The following is a 17,389-nucleotide window of genomic DNA, read 5'->3' as shown; positions in this document are numbered from 1 at the left end:
CACCACCTGGTGAAGTGATCCTCGATGGCAGGCAGCTTTGCCCCAGTGATGTACTGGGCCGTACGGACTACCTTCTGAAGTGCCTTGCAGTCGGAGGCCGAGCAATTGCCGTACCAGGCAGTGATGCAACCGGTCAGGATGCTCTCAATGGTGCAGCTCTAGAACCTTTTGAGGATCACAGGATCCATGTAAAATCTTTTTAGTTTCCTAAGGAGGAATAGGCTTTGTCGTGCCCACTTCACGACTCTCTTGGTGTGTTTGACCCATTCTAGTTTGTTGTTGATGTGGACACCAAGGAATTTGAAGCTCTCAACCTGCTCCACTACAGCCGCGTCGATGAGAATGGAGATGTGCTTGGTTCTCCTTTTCCTGTAGTCCACAATCATCTCCTTGGTATTGGTTACGTAGAGGGATAGGTTGTAATTCTGGCACCACCCGGACCAGGTCTCTGACCTCCTCCCTATAGGCTGTCTCGCTGTTGTCGGTGATCAGGCCTACCACTGTTGTGTCGTCAGCAAACTTAATGATAGTGTTGGAGTCGTGCCTGGCCATGCAGTCGTGGGTGAACAGGGAGTACAGGAGGGGACTGAGCACGCACCCCTGGGGAGCTCCAGTGTTGAGGATCAGCGTGGCAGACGTGTTACACCTATCCTCACCACCAGGGGCGGCCCATCAGGAAGTCCAGGATCCAGTTTCAGAGGGAGGTGTTTCGTCCCAGGTTCCTTATCTTAGCGATGAGCTTTGAGGGTACTATGGTGTTGAACTCTGAGCTGTAGTCAATGAATAACATTCTTACTTTTGTTCAGGTGGGAAAGGGCAGTGTGGAGTGCAATAGAGATTGCGTCATCTGTGGATCTGTTTGGGCGGTATGCAAATTGGAGTGTGTCTAGCGTTTCTGGGATAATGGTGTTGATGTGAGCCATTACCAACCTTTCAAAGCACTTCATGGATATGGACGTGAGTGCTACGGGTCTGTAGTCATTTAGGCAGGTTGCCTTCGTGTTCTTGGGCACAGGGACTATAGTGATCTGCTTGAAACATGTTGATATTACAGACTCAATCAGGGAGTTGTTGAAAATGTCAGTGAAGACACTTGCCGGTTTGTCAGCGCATGCTCGGAGTACACGTTCTGATAATCTGTCTGACCCTGTGGCCTTGTGTATGTTGACCTGTTTAAAGGTCTTACTCACGTCGGCTACGTAGAGCGTGATCACACAGTCGTCCGGAACAGCTGATGCTCTAATGCATGCCTCAGTTTTTCTTGCCTCGAAGCGAGCATAGAAGTGATTTAGCTCGTTTAGTAGGCTCATGTCACTGGGCAGCTCACGGCTGTGCTTCGTTTTGTAGTCTGTAATAGTTTGCAAGCCCTGCCACATCCGACGAGCGTTGGAGCCGGTGTAGTATGATTCAAACTTAGCCCTGTATTGATGCTTTGCCTGTTTGATGGTTCGTCGCAGGGCATAGCAGGATTTCTTAGAAGCTTCCGGGTTACAGTCCCGCACCTTGAAAGCGGCAGCTCTACCCTTTAGCCCAGTGCGAATGTTGGGGTATGTATGTACAGTCACTGTGGGGTCTATGTCCTTAATGCACTTATTGATAAAGCCAGTGACTGATGTGGTGCATTCCTCAATGTCATCGGAAGAATCCCGGAACATGTTCCAATCTGTGATAGCAAAAAAGTCCTGTAGTTTACCATCTGCTTCATCTGACCATCTGCTTGTAAGCAGGAATCAGGAGGATAGAGTTGTGGTCGGTTTTACCAAATGGAGGTCGAGGGAGAGCTCTGTACGCATCTCTGTGTGTGGAGTACAGGTGATCTAGAATTGTTTTCCCTCTGGTTGCACATTTAACAAGTTGGTTGCACATTTAACAAGTTGATAGAGATTTGGTAGAACTGATTTATGCTCCCCTGCATTAAAACCTCTCTGGGATATGTGGGACATCTACACCACCCGATGTTACAGGAAGGCCATAAAGATCATCAAGGACATCAACCACCCGAACCACTGCCTGTTCACCCCGCTATCATCCAGAAGGCGAGGTCAGTACAGGTGCATCAAAGCTGGGACCGAGAGACTGAAAAACAGCTTCTATCTCAAGGCCATCAGACTGTTAAACAGCCACCACTAACATTGAGTGGCTGCTGCCAACACACTGACATTGACACTGACCCAACTCCAGCCACTTTAATAATGGGAATTGATGGGAAATTATGTAAATATATCACCAGCCACTTTAAACAATGCTACCTTATATAATGTTACTTACCCTACATTATTCATCTCATATGCATACGTATATACTGTACTCTACATCATCGACTGCATCCTTATGTAATACATGTATCACTAGCCACTTTAACTATGCCACTTTGTTTACTTTGTCTACACACTCATCTCATATGTATATACTGTACTCGATACCATCTACTGTATGCTGCTCTGTACCATCACTCATTCATATATCCTTATGTACATATTCCTTATCCCCTTACACTGTGTATAAGACAGTAGTTTTGGAATTGTTAGTTAGATTACTTGTTGGTTATCACTGCATTGTCGGAACTAGAAGCACAAGCATTTAGCTACACTCGCATTAACATCTGCTAACCATGTGTATGTGACAAATAACATTTGATTTGATTTGGATTTGATTTGATTTGATTGGATTTTGACACTAGCGTCTCCCACTTGGCCAAAAGCCAGAGAAGATGCAGAGCGCCAAATTCAAATGAATTCCTATAAAAATCAAACTTTCATGAAATCACACATGTACGATACCAAATTAACCTCTAGCGACAAGCAATCCCGTATCCAGGATCGTAATCATAGCCTCAACACATTACCATAATGCAACGTTTCCTATTCATGAAAATCGCAAATGAAATAAAATAAATATATTGGCTCACAAGCTTAGCCTTTTGTTAACAACACTGTCATCTCAGATTTTCAAAATATGCTTTTCAACCATAGCTACACAAGCATTTGTGTAAGAGTATTGATAGCTAGCATAGCATTAAGCCTAGTATTCAGCAGGCAACATTTTCACAAAAACAAGAAAAGCATTCAAATAAAATCATTTACCTTTGAAGAACATCGGATGTTTTCAATGAGGAGACTCTCAGTTAAATAGCAAATGTTCCGTTTTTCCCAAAAGATTACTTGTGTAGGAGAAATCGCTCTGTTTTGTTCATCACGTTTGGCTAAGAAAAAAATCTGAAAATGCAGTCTCTACAACGCCAAACTTTTTACCACATTAACTCCATAATATCAACAGAAACATGGCAAACGTTGTTTAGAATCAATCCTCAAATATCTTGTTTGAAACGGGAACGTTTTTCATCCCAAAATTTTAATAGCGCCCCCTAATGCATAACTGGTTAAAGCTACACGTGTTGTGAATCCAACGAACATGTCAGATTTCAAAAAGGCTCTTCGGCGAAAGCAAACGATGCTATTATCTTAGCATAGCACCATAGTAAACAAAAGAGATAGGTAACTTTAGGTATTTTTTTAAAGTAAATAATCAATAAAATTGAAGACGGGATTATCTGTGTTCAATACAGGAAGACAACAAACTCAAGCATGCTTTCTGGTCTTGCGCCTCTATCAAACAGCTCACATGATGTGACACTTTTTCAAGATTGCCGTACTTCTTCATTACACAAAGGAATAACCTCAACCAATTTATAAAGACTGGTGACATCCAGTGGAAGCGGTAGGAACTGCAAGAAAGTCCCTTAGAATTCTGGATTCCCAATGAAAACGCATTGAAAAGAGTGACCTAAAACAAAAAAATCTGAATGGTTTGTCCTCAGGGTTTCGCCTGCTACATAAGTTATGTTATACTCACAGACATGATTCAGACAGTTTTAGAAACTTCAGAGTGTTTTCTATCCAATTATACCAACTATACTATATGCATATCTTAGCAGGCAGTTGAAATTGGGCATACCTTTTCTCCAAAATTCCAATTGCTGCCCCCTATCCTAGAGAAGTTAATGTCTCTGGCCACTAGGAGCGCCACCTGCCTCTGGGTGAGTGGTTTCCAGTTTGCTTATTTCTTTATACAGCTGACAGAGTGCGGTCTTAGTGCCAGCATCTGTCTGTGGTGGTAAATAAACAGCCACAAAAAGTCTAGCTGAGAACTCTCTAGGCAAGTAGTGTGGCCTGCAATTTATCATGATATACTCAACTTCAGGCGAGCAAAATCTGGGTCAGACTGAGGAGGACTGGGGAGTAGTAGCAGTCACTTCCTGTATCACCACCAGTCTGTTCTGATCAGGTCAGACTGAGTCCATAGGAGACAGTTACCCTCTTTTAGAGGTCTTCACAGGACCGGGTGGACCTGATATACACCTGGACTGACCCGTGCCCAATGGGGTTCGGGTCTGAAATTCTATCTTGCCCTTCCGGTGTGGGTCTGGGCCTGTTTGATTATCATGAAATCACGGGTCTATGTAACTACAGCCTATAGACCCGGGTGGACCCGAATGGACGTGACCACGGCTCCTCATAGTCTACCGCATATTTGTTTTACGCTAATAAGGTGAATCTATTGACTTATAGAAGGCCTAGCCAACAAGAAAATACCTATTTGTTAACCAGACGATCAGCCTGGCTGATAAACATTTTTTGTTTGTCACTCAGTTCCAAACGGTTCTGGCCTAGACCCGATATGGTATGCGTCAGGTCTAGGTTGAGTTGTCATTGGGTCAATTCTGGTCTGATTGTTCTCAGGTCCATTTGGGCCTGGATCCCATTGTTCTATGATCAGGTCCTTTCGGGTTGGGTCTGATTGTCCTTGGGTCGTTCGTGTCCAGCTCCAACTTTTTGGACCCGACAAGACCAAGTGAGACTGAGTGGGACCGAGTCCCTGGGAGACTCTTACCCTCTATGCTAAGTCTTAAAATGTCAGAAGTACTCTTTGATTCTTAAAATGTCTGTGGTACTCTTTCAGTCTTAAAATGTCAGAGGTACCCTTTCAGTCTTAAAATGTCTGTGGTACTCTTTCAGTCTTAAAATGTCAGAGGTACCCTTTCAGTCTTAAAATGTCTGTGGTACTCTTTCAGTCTTAAAATGTCAGAGGTACTCTTTCAGTCTTAAAATGTCAGAGGTACTCTTTCAGTCTTAAAATGTCAGAGGTACCCTTTCAGTCTTAAAATGTCAGAGGTACCCTTTCAGTCTTAAAATGTCTGTGGTACTCTTTCAGTCTTAAAATGTCAGAGGTACTCTTTCAGTCTTAAAATGTCAGAGGTACTCTTTCAGTCTTAAAATGTCAGAGGTACTCTTTCAGTCTTAAAATGTCAGAGGTACTCTTTCAGTCTTAAAATGTCAGAGGTACTCTTTCAGTCTTAAAATGTCAGAGTTACTCATTCAATCTTTAAATGTCAGTGTTACTCTTTCAGTCTTATTGAAAAGCTGTGCATGGCCTGTTGGTGCCCAGCTGCTCTGAAAGAGGAAGCAGCACATCAGCAGCTGGAACTGAACCGGTCCAGTCAGCATTAGCTGTGAATGGAGGATAGTCTATTGGCTATATAGAATCTTCCGGTATAGTAGTCTGACAAAGCATCAGTCTATTCACAAGGTCATTTGTAATTCCAATCAGGTTGACTGATCCATGGGAGACTGTTACCCTCTATTTTGTAATCAGGTTGACTGATCCATGGGAGACTGTTACCCTCTATTTTGTAATCAGGTTGACTGATCCATGGGAGACTGTTACCCTCTATATTCTAATCAGGTTGACTGATCCATGGGAGACCGTTACCCTATATTCGAATCAGGTTGACTGATCCATGGGAGACCGTTACCCTCTATTCTATTCAGGTTGACTGATCCATGGGATACCGTTACGCTATATTCTAATCAGGTTGACTGATCCGTGGGAGACTGTTACCCTCTATATTCTACTCAGGTTGACTGATCCATGAGTGACTGTTACCCTCTATATTCTACTCAGGTTGACTGATCCATGGGAGACTGTTACCCTATATTCTAATCAGGTTGACTGATCCATGGGATACTGTTTCCCTCTATATTCTAATCAGGTTGACTGATCCATACTGTTGCCCTATATTCTAATCAGGTTGACTGATCCATGGGAGACTGTTACCCTCTGTATTCTAATCGGGTTGACTGATCCATGGGAGACTGTTACCCTCTGTATTCTAATCGGGTTGACTGATCCATGGGAGACTGTTACCCTCTATATTCTAATCGGGTTGACTGATCCATGGGATACTCTTGCCCTTTATTCTAATCAGGTTGGGGGGGTTCTAAGCTAACATTTGGAATAGTTTTATTAAGAAGGTCATACCATGGATCCTTAGGCCATTTGATTTTGGACACCTTTACCCGTCTAGCAAAATATATAAAAACATGATTTGATTTTTAAAAAAGCAATTCCTGCAGGATCTAGTTTTTCTTAACTTGATTATTGTCCAGTCGTGTGGTCCAGTGCTGCAAGGAAATACCTAGTTAAGCTGCAACTGGCCCAGAACAGAGCGAGCGTCACATCTTGCTCTTCATGGTAATCAGAGGGCTGATATTAACACTATGCTGCCAGTCTCTCTTGGCTAAGAGTTGAGGAGAGACTGACTGCATCACTTCTTATTTTTATAAGAAACATTAATGTGTTGAAAATCCCAAATTGTTTGCGTAGTCAACTCACACACAGCTCTGACACACATACTTACCCCACCAGACATACCACCAGGGGTCGTTTCACAGTCCCCAAATCCAGAACAAATTCAAGAAAGAGTACAATATTATATAGAGTACTAGTTGCATGGAACTTCCTTCCATCTCATATTGCTCAAATAAACAGCAAACCTGGTTTAAAAAAACAGACAAAGCAACACCTCAAGGGACAACGCCCCTCCTCTGTTTGACCCAGATAGTTTGGGTGCATGTATTGATATGTAGGTTACCTGTACCTTTTTTAAGTGTATGTAGTTCTGTGTTTGAGCTGTTCTTTTTCTATTAATGTATTATGTTTCATGTTTTGTGTGGACTCCAGGAAGAGTAGCTGCTGATTTTGCAACAGTCAATGGAGATCCTAATAAAATACCAACAGCCAATGGAGATCCTAATAAAATACCAACAGCCAATGGGGATCCTAATAAAATACCAACAGCCAATGGGGATCCCAATAAAATACCAACAGCCAATGGGGATCCTAATAAAATACCAACAGCCAATGGGGATCCTAAGAAAGAAAATACGAAATACCAAAACATTTGCCTTTGCTACAATAGCCCATAGTAACGTGTTGAATAACACATTCATAAATGGTAAAAAAAAAAAACAACAAGAGTAAAACAATGAATCCTAACGAATCAGGATTTGAAGTGTCTGTCCTTTATCTAGAAGATATAAGAAAGCTCAGGAAAGATGTTTTTTTTAACACATAAACCTCGACACTTCCATTCATTTTGTATACCAGTACCAGTTACCTTCAGACGGGTCCCGTGACACTTGTGGGTGTCATAGAGAATCTCCCCTTTCCACAGTGGGCTCACATTAGTTTGTAGGCCAAACGGTTCGGACAATACAAACAGAAGTTGGCATATCGACGGTAAAAACCTCAGAAGAGACCCGTGGGGCTTGTGGGGGTCGTAGAGTGAACCGTGTTCATGAGAGTCTCATCTTTCCATAGAGTGCGGACACTACAAACAGAAGATGGCATATAGAGTGGTCACATTAGTTTGTAGGACAAACGGTTCGGACACTACAAACAGAAGATGGCATATAGAGTGGTCACATTAGTTTGTAGGACAAACAATTTGGGCGCTACAGATAGTTTTGTGATAATACTGATTTTTGGGACGCCTCATTGCATGACAAACACTGTTGTAACTCGGCCACCTTCCACCGCAGATGTGGAAGGGCGACATGCTGTGGATTGACACGCAGCCCAATGCAAAGATATCTCTAGATTTAAACGGGTGGATTTTGATTGTGATTTTTTAAATGATGTTACTTAGATTGACGTACCGGTGTGGAAATAGACTGTAGGGGGTTAATGTCCTCTCCACCTCTCCTGTCCCTCATAACTGGCGCAGGAGAAAGTAGCTTTTCTGTGCTGCTGCTGCTCAGTACATTTAATCATGGCTAATTATAACATAGGAGAATTATAGGGGCTTGTGTTTTTCCCGTGGGCTTTTGGAGTTTACATCGTAGAATGTTCCTCGTTCAAAAAAAAAAACGTCTTTGGGTTTATAATTAGAATGTTTTCTCAAACAGATATAATGGATTTGACTCATTACCAGAGGAGCAAACAATGGCTGGCAAGGTGACAGTGATAGTCATAAAGTGAAGATATGTGTCACTAACGTGTATATAGGTGGCAGGGAAGTCAGGAGCAGGAGAATAAACTCGGTACAATTGAGTAATTTAATTCAACAAAACATAACTCCAAAACCATAAATACAACTGAAACAAATTGGATACGAGGATTCCGTCGCGCACCAAATACAAACACGAATCTGAAACAAGAAACAATCTGACAAAGACATGATGGGAAACAGAGGGTTAAATACACAACAGGAAATTAATGGGATTGAAACCAGGTGTGTAGGAAGACAAAACCAATGGAAAATGAAAAATTGATCAATGATGGCTAGAAGACCGGTGACGTCGACCGCCGAGCAACGGCCGAACAAGGAGAGGCATCAACTTCGGTAGAAGTCGTGACAACATCACTAAGGACTCAACATGGTCCTCACAAACCCACGCAGTCGTGAACAAAAGTTCAACAGTTGCACCATCGAGAGCATCTTGACTGGCTGCATCACCGCTTTGGAATGGCAAATGCACCACTTGTACTTCTAAGAAAAATCAACCAGTTAGGAATGGAAACCTAATACGCTTGAGGGTATCTGGCTATCTAGTTGAGAAGACGCGCTCTCACCACTGGTGTCCCCCAGGGTTCTGTTCTAGGCCCTCTCCTATTCTCGCTATACACCAAGTCACTTGGCTCTGTCATAACCTCACATGGTCTCTCCTATCATTGCTATGCAGACGACACACAATTAATCTTCTCCTTTCCCCCTTCTGATGACCAGGTGGCGAATCGCATCTCTGCATGTCTGGCAGACATATCAGTGTGGATGACGGATCACCACCTCAAGCTGAACCTCGGCAAGACGGAGCTGCTCTTCCTCCCGGGGAATGACTGCCCGTTCCATGATCTCGCCATCACGGTTGACAACTCCATTGTGTCCTCCTCCCAGAGCGCTAAGAACCTTGGCGTGATCCTGGACAACACCCTGTCGTTCTCAACTAACATCAAGGCGGTGGCCCGTTCCTGTAGGTTCATGCTCTACAACATCCGCAGAGTACGACCCTGCCTCACACAGGAAACGGCGCAGGTCCTAATCCAGGCACTTGTCATCTCCCGTCTGGATTACTGCAACTCGCTGTTGGCTGGGCTCCCTGCCTGTGCCATTAAACCCCTACAACTCATCCAGAACGCCGCAGCCCGTCTGGTGTTCAACCTTCCCAAGTTCTCTCACGTCACCCCGCTCCTCCGCTCTCTCCACTGGCTTCCAGTTGAAGCTCGCATCCGCTACAAGACCATGGTGCTTGCCTACGGAGCTGTGAGGGAACGGCACCTCAGTACCTCCAGGCTCTGATCAGGCCCTACACCCAAACAAGGGCACTGCGTTCATCCACCTCTGGCCTGCTCGCCTCCCTACCACTGAGGAAGTACAGTTCCTGCTCAGCCCAGTCAAAACTGTTCGCTGCTCTGGCCCCCCAATGGTGGAACAAACTCCCTCACAACGCCAGGACAGCGGAGTCAATCACCACCTTCCGGAGACACCTGAAACCCCACCTCTTTAAGGAATACCTAGGATAGGATAAGTAATCCTTCTCACCCCCCCCCCCCCTTTAAGATTTAGATGCACTATTGTAAAGTGACTGTTCCACTGGATGTCATAAGGTGAATGCACCAATTTGTAAGTCACTCTGGATAAGAGCGTCTGCTAAATTACTTAAATGTAAATGTAAATGTAAGACGCATAAAACAATAGGCATAATGGTCAGTTACACATGAGAAGGTACTGTGAGTGGAGCAAAAATGTGGTAGGTGTTGGGTTTTTTGTACAGTGCTGGCCTGAATGTGGGAGGTGGTGGGTTTTCTGTACAGTGCTGGCCTGAATGTGGGAGGTGGTGGGCTTTCTGTACAGTGCTGGCCTGAATGTGGGAGGTGGTGAGCTGTCACAACGCCGTGGGGGTTGGGCCTCTCAGCACACTCTGTTACCAGCTACATCACCGACAGGAAGGAAGATCCTAATCTACTGGAACTGATGTCAAAGGACATCTCTCTCAGCTCAGCTGCTCACCCTGTTCACCCTCTCTCTGATCTCACAGGTTTATCTATTTTTCCCTTCCTTCCTCCCTCTCTCTATCTCTCTTATCTTATCTCTTTTTTCTCTGTCTACCTCTCCCTCTCTCTCACACTTAAATTAAATTCAAACGGCCTTTATTGGCATGGGAAACATGTTTACATTGCCAAAGTAAGTGAAATAAACAATAAACAAAGTGAGAAGACACAAAACAACGTCAACAAAAAAACTATTCAAATTTAACAGTGGTTATTGCACTCAATAAGGTTTTAAAAAAAAAAGATAAAGACATTTCAAGTATTATTTATCAGTGATATGTGTCTCAACAGGTCAGCAACTGTGTTAGCAATGTGCAAAACGTTGTAGTATGTATAGTGGGGGAAGATAAATACATAGATAAATATTGGTGGTATTTACAATGTTGTTTGTACTCCACTGGTTGACATTTTTCTCATGGCAACAGGCCACAAATCTTGATGCTGTGATTGCACACTGCGGTATTTCTCTCTCTGTCTGCCTCTCCCTCTCTCCCTCCCACGGTCTTATCTTTGCTCTCAGATTTATCCATCATTCTCCAGGCCTGGCCTATCAATCACCCAGTTTTCCCATTTGCTTCCCAAGGCAGGAAGGCAGGCAGGAGTGGTGGAATGGGTTAACCCGTTAACCTATTAACCACATTGCTTGTACCCAGCAGGGCTCAATTCATAACTTTATCAATTTGTGTAATTTACAGCGAACATGATATCGGTGAACTTCCGTTAACGGGATCAAAATCGTCAACATCCGTTGAAGCTGGAGCCAAATTCAAATGACAAAATTGTAATATTAAACATTCATATTGAAAAAAACGGATGTTGTCATTTAAAAGCTTAACTTCTTGTTAATCCATCCCCTTTTTGCCTCACGGCAAAAGCATACCATGCGATTTTCTGAGGGCAGCGCCTAGCATACAAAAGCATACCATGCGATTATCTGAGGGCAGCGTCCAGCATACAAAAGCATACCATGCGATTTTCTGAGGGCAGCGCCAAGCATACAAAAGCATACCATGCGATTATCTGAGGGCAGCGTCCAGCATACAAAAGCATACCATGCGATTATCTGAGGGCAGCGTCCAGCATACAAAAGCATGCCATGCGATTATCTGAGGGCAGCGCCCAGCATACAAAAGCATATCATGCGATTATCTGAGGGCAGCGCCCAGCATACAAAAGCATACCATGCGATTATCTGAGGGCAGCGCCCAGCATACAAAAGCATACCATGCGATTTTCTGAGGGCAGCGCCCAGCATACAAAAGCATACCATGCGATTATCTGAGGGCAGCGCCCAGCATACAAAAGCATACCATGCGATTATCTGAGGGCAGCGCCCAGCATACAAAAGCATACCATGCGATTATCTGAGGGCAGCGCTCAGCATACAAAAGCATTAAAAACATTTTCCAAACCAGCAGAGGTGTCACAAAAGTCAGAAATAGCGATAAAATAAATCACTTACCTATGGAGATCTTCCTCTGTTTGCAATCCCATGTGTCGCAGCTACACAACAAATGGTTGTTTTGTTCGATAAAGTCCTTCTTTATATCCCAAAAAGGTCAGTTTTGTTGGCGAGTTTGATTCAGTAATCCACCCGTTCCACTCGTTCAACATGCAGACACAGGAATCGCAAAAGGTTACCAATGATCTTCATCCAAACAAGCCACACAACGTTTCTAATCAATCCTCAGGTAATAATAATATGTAAATAAACGATACAATTTAAGACGGAATGTAGCATGTTCACTACCGGAGATAAATAACAACGTGCTCATCCACTCGCGCCACAAATACTACAGTCAAAATGAGAGCCTCGTTGAAAAACTACAATTACTAAATAATGTTTCAAAAAACAAGCCTGAAACCCTTTCTAAAGACTGGTGACATCTAGTGGAAGCCATAGAAACTGCAATCTGGGAGCTATTTATTTTATTTATTTATTCCACAGACAAGCGTTGAAATGGACCGTGACCTCAATAAAACATTTTCTGGATGGATTTTCCTCGGGGTTTCACCTGCAGAACCAGTTCTGTTAATACTCACAGACATTTTTTAACAGTTTTAGAAACGTCAGAGTGTTTTCTATCCAATGCTCCTAATTACATGCATATACTAGCTTCTGGGCCTGCGTAACAGCCAGTTTATTTTGGGCACGTCATTTATCCGAACTTCCGAACACCTAAAATGGTGGAATGGTTAATCTATTAACACATTGCAGGGCTCAATTCATAACTTTATACATTTTTGTAATTTACAACGGACATGATATCCGTGAGCTTTAAAAGTACAAATATAATCAACAGGTTGTTAATCTTTGTTTGATTAAATCCTGTCCTAAGTACAACACCGTAATTACTATAAATGGTGATACTGGAAACACAAAATGTTTAATTTAGGGATGATTGTTACTGGTTTTGATACCCCAAAATGTCAGAAGTACTCTTTCAATCTTAAAATGTCAGAGTTCCTCTTTAAGTCTTATTGAGAAGCTGTGCGTGGCCTGTTGGTGCCCAGCTGCTCTGAAATAGGAAGTAGCACGTCAGCAGCTGGAACTGAACCGGTCCAGTCAGCATTAGCTGTGAATTTCTCCCTGTATCCCTTATAACAAGAGGGAATGGAGGATATCCTATAGGCTGTATAGAAGCTTCCTGTGTAGTAGGCCTACACATAATCAGTCTATTCACAAGGTCATTTGTAACTTTCCACTCACCTCTGGCTCAATGTGTCTCAATGTGTCGGCATTAAGACAGGATGAACCCCCACCACAGGATGAACCCCTACCACAGGATGAACCCCCACATCGACCTACTTCTGTTGAAACTGCGTCATACCTCACCTCACCACACCTCACCAGACTTCACCAGACCTCACCTCACCTCACCTCACCAGACCTCACCACACCTCACCAGACTTCACCAGACCTCACCTCACCACACCTCACCTCACCAGACCTCACCACACCTCACCAGACTTCACCACACCTCACCTCACCACACCTCACCTCACCGCACCAGACCTCACCACACCTCACCAGACTTCACCAGACCTCACCTCACCTCACCACACCTCACCTCACCATACCTCACCAGACTTAACCAGACCTCACCACACCTCACCAGACTTCACCTCACCTCACCTCACCAGACCTCACCAAACCTCACCAGACTTCACCACACCTCACCTCACCACACTTCACCACACCTCACCACACCTCACCAGACTTCACCACAACTCACCTCACCAGACCTCACCACACCTCACCACACCTCACCTCACCATACCTCACCAGCCTTCACCAGACCTCACCACACCTCACCAGACTTCACCTCACCTCACCACACCACACCTCACCTCACCTCACCACACCTCAGAGGACCTCACCTCACCTCACCAGACTTCACCAGACCTCACCAGACCTCACCACACCTCACCAGACTTCACCAGACATCATCACACCTCACCAGATATCATCACACCCCGCCAAACCTCACCAGTCTTCACCAGACTTCAACAGACATCACCAGACTTCACCAGACCTCACCAGGCCTCACCAGACCTCACCACATCTCACCACACCTCACCAGACTTAACCACACCTCACCACACCTCACCACACATCACCACACCTCACCAGACCTCACCAGACTTCACCAGACCTCACTAGGCCTCACCAGGCCTCACCACACCTCACGAGACATCGCCACACCTCACCAAATAAAATAAAATCACATTTATTTATATAGCCCTTCGTACATCAGCTGATATCCCAAAGTGCTGTACAGAAATCCAGCCTAAAACCCCAAACAGCAAGCAATGCAGGTGTAGAAGCACGGTGGCTAGGAAAAACTCTCTAGAAAGGCCAAAACCTAGGAAGAAACCTAGAGAGGAACCAGGCTATGTGGGGTGGCCAGTCCTCTTCTGGCTGTGCCTGGTGGAGATTTTAACAGAACATGGCCAAGATGTTCAAATGTTCATAAATGACCAGCATGGTCAAATAATAATAATCACAGGCAGAACAGTTTAAACTGGAGCAGCAGCACAGCCAGGTGGACTGAGGACAGCAAGGAGTCATCACGCTAGTTAGTCCTGAGTCATGGTCCTAGGGCTCAGGTCCTCCAAGAGAGAGAAAGAAAGATAGAATTAGAGAGAGCACACTTAAATTCACACAGGACACCGGATAGGACAGAAGAAGTACTCCAAATATAACAAACTGTCCCTAGCCCCCCGACACATAAACTACTGCAGCATAAATACTGGAGGCTGAGACAGGAGGGTTCAGGAGACACTGTGGCCCCATCTGATGATACCCCCGGACAGGGCCAAACAGGAAGTATATAATCCCACCCACTTTGCCAAAGCACAGCCCCCACACCACTAGAGGGATATCTTCAACCACCAACTTACCATCCTGAGACAAGGCCGAGGATAGCCCACAAAGATCTCCGCCATAGCACAACCCAAGGGGGGACCCCAACCCAGACAGGAAGATCACATCAGTGACTCAACCCACTCAAGTTACGCACCTCTCCTAGGGAATGCATGAAAGAGCACCAGTAAGCCAGTGACTCAGCCCCTGTGATCTGTGACCTCACAACACTTCACAAGACCTCACCACACCTCACCAGACCTCACCACACTTCACCACACCTCACCAGACATTGCCACACCTCACCAGACATCGCCACACCTCACCAGACCTCACCGGACTTCACCAGACCTCACCACACCTCACCAGACCTCACAACACTTCACCAGACCTCACAAAACTTCACCAGACCTCACCACACCTCGCTAGACCTCACCAGGCCTCACCAGACCGCTCCAGACCTTGGTTGTCAAAAACCAGTAATATGTCTGACTGACCGACGATACAGTAATACAATGCTATACAACAGAAATATCAGCTTTCATCTCACAATAGGAGTGGTAGTGGTGGCCCTGATTAAGCATGTTGGAGTTTAAATAACAGAATATCCATTTTATTTAAGGAAACTTACATCGTCCTACCAAGAGTTGTCGAAAACAGTTTATTTTCAAAATGGGGAAATGGTCATCCACAACAGTGAGGCTGTATGATATATGCATAATGGATATGTGACAGTTGCCTTGTTCTCTGTGAAACACTGTCAAGAGGGGGAGAGGGGCAGAAGAGAGTGGAAGAAAGAGATAGGAGTGATACAGTGCTTGGTCCACTTACCAAAGTACTAAATGAGAAAGCTTTCTGTTAGACCACACCGTCAGGGTGATCCTTAACTCCCCTGGTCCTCTGTAGTTGTTGGTAGAACATGGTCCTCAGTAGTTCAGTTAATATAACATGGTCCTCTGTAGTTCAGTTAGTAGAACATGGTCCTCAGTAGTTCAGTTAATATAACATGGTCCTCTGTAGTTCAGTTAGTAGAACATGGTCCTCTGTAGTTCAGTTAGTAGAACATGGCCCTCTGTAGTTCAGTTAGTAGAACATGGTCCTCTGTAGTTCAGTTGGTAGAACATGGTTCTCTGTAGTTCAGTTAGTAGAACATGGTCCTCTGTAGTTCAGTTAGTAGAACATGGTCCTCTGTAGTTCAGTTGGTAGAACATGGTCCTCTGTAGTTCAGTTAGTAGAACATGGTCCTCTGTAGTTCAGTTAGTAGAACATGGTCCTCTGTAGTTGTTAGTAGAACATGGTCCTCTGTAGTTCAGTTAGTAGAACATGGTTCTCTGGTTAGTAGAACATGGTCCTCTGTAGTTCAGTTAGTAGAGTTAGTACATGGTCCTCTGTAGTTGTTGGTCCTCTGTAGTTCAGTTAGTAGAACATGGTCCTCAGTAGTTCAGTTAGTAGAACATGGTCCTCTGTAGTTCAGTTAGTAGAACATGGTCCTCTGTAGTTCAGTTAGTAGAACTTGGTCCTCTGTAGTTGGTAGAACATGGTCCTCTGTAGTTGTTGGTAGACCATGGTCCTCAGTAGTTCAGTTAATATAACATGGTCCTCTGTAGTTCAGTTAGTAGAACATGGTCCTCTGTAGTTCAGTTAGTAGAACATGACCCTCTGTATTTCAGTTAGTAGAACATGGTCCTCTGTAGTTCAGTTAGTAGAACATGGTCCTCTGTAGTTCAGTTAGTAGAACATGGTTCTCTGTAGTTCAGTTGGTAGAACATGGTCCTCTGTAGTTCAGTTAGTAGAACATGGTCCTCTGTAGTTCAGTTGGTAGAACATGGTCCTCTGTAGTTCAGTTAGTAGAACATGGTCCTCTGTAGTTCAGTTGGTAGAACATGGTCCTCTGTAGTTCAGTTAGTAGAACATGGTCCTCTGTAGTTCAGTTAGTAGAACATGGTCCTCTGTAGTTCAGTTGGTAGAACATGGTCCTCTGTAGTTCAGTTAGTAGAACATGGTCCTCTGTAGTTCAGTTAGTAGAACATGGTCCTCTGTAGTTCAGTTAGTAGAACATGGTCCTCTGTAGTTCAGTTAGTAGAACATGGTCCTCTGTAGTTCAGTTAGTAGAACATGGTCCTCTGTAGTTCCGTTAGTAGAACATGGTCCTCTGTAGTTCAGTTAGTAGAACATGGTCCTCTACAGTTGGTATAACATGGTCCTCTGTAGTTCAGTTTGTAGAACATTTTCCTCTTTAGTTCAGTTGGTAGAACATGGTCCTCTGTAGTTAAGTTAGTAGAACATGGTCCTCTGTAGTTCAGTTAGTAGAACATGGTCCTCTGTAGTTCAGTTAGTAGAACATGGTCCTCTGTAGTTCAGTTAGTAGAACATGGTCCTCTGTAGTTCAGTTGGTAGAACATGGTCCTCTGTAGTTCAGTTAGTAGAACATGGTCCTCTGTAGTTCAGTTGGTAGAACATGGTCCTCTGTAGTTCAGTTAGTAGAACATGGTCCTCTGTAGTTCAGTTAGTAGAACATGGTCCTCTGTAGTTCAGTTAGTAGAACATGGTCCTCTGTAGTTCAGTTAGTAGAACATGGTCCTCTACAGTTGGTATAACATGGTCCTCTGTAGTTCAGTTTGTAGAACATTTTCC

Source organism: Oncorhynchus keta, chromosome 24, assembly GCF_023373465.1.
Source record: "Oncorhynchus keta strain PuntledgeMale-10-30-2019 chromosome 24, Oket_V2, whole genome shotgun sequence".
Lineage (NCBI taxonomy): Eukaryota > Metazoa > Chordata > Actinopteri > Salmoniformes > Salmonidae > Oncorhynchus > Oncorhynchus keta.
Note: the sequence above shows the minus strand (reverse complement) of the source record.